The following is a 349-nucleotide window of genomic DNA, read 5'->3' on the forward strand; positions in this document are numbered from 1 at the left end:
CCCCGACGGTGGCAATGAGTTGCCGGGGTCTTGCTCGGGCATCTTGCCTGCGCCGGCATCGGAGTGCTGGATGGTGGCAGCCAATAGGCTGTGCTGAGACACAGACACGCTTAGGGTTCGAATTCGAGGCGAGAGCCGAGGAATGGAGTTAACACCCCAGAGCTCTCAGAGGGTGTCCCCGAACCATTGCAAGAGGCAAGACTTGCCCCGCCCCTCTAAGAGCTCACTCGCATAATAGTCTGTTTCTTTTCACTGCTTCGTAAAAGGGGAGTATTTCACCGGTAAGTATGGTAATGGCTGCCCTCCCGCCAACCTATCGTCGGGCTTCCTTTTGTGTACTATCTTTTTT

The 349-nt window shown here is 55.0% G+C and overlaps 1 long non-coding RNA gene across 1 annotated transcript in view; it reads left to right on the plus strand.

Annotated features, from left to right (window-relative positions):
• LOC144218009 (uncharacterized) overlaps nucleotides 1-349 on the plus strand; it is a 2169-nt gene that overhangs the window by 612 nt on the left and 1208 nt on the right. The window lies entirely within an intron of this gene.

This window comes from Crocuta crocuta, unplaced genomic scaffold (genome assembly GCF_008692635.1).
Source record: "Crocuta crocuta isolate KB4526 unplaced genomic scaffold, BGI_CrCroc_1.0 scaffold365, whole genome shotgun sequence".
NCBI classification, from domain to species: Eukaryota; Metazoa; Chordata; class Mammalia; order Carnivora; family Hyaenidae; genus Crocuta; species Crocuta crocuta.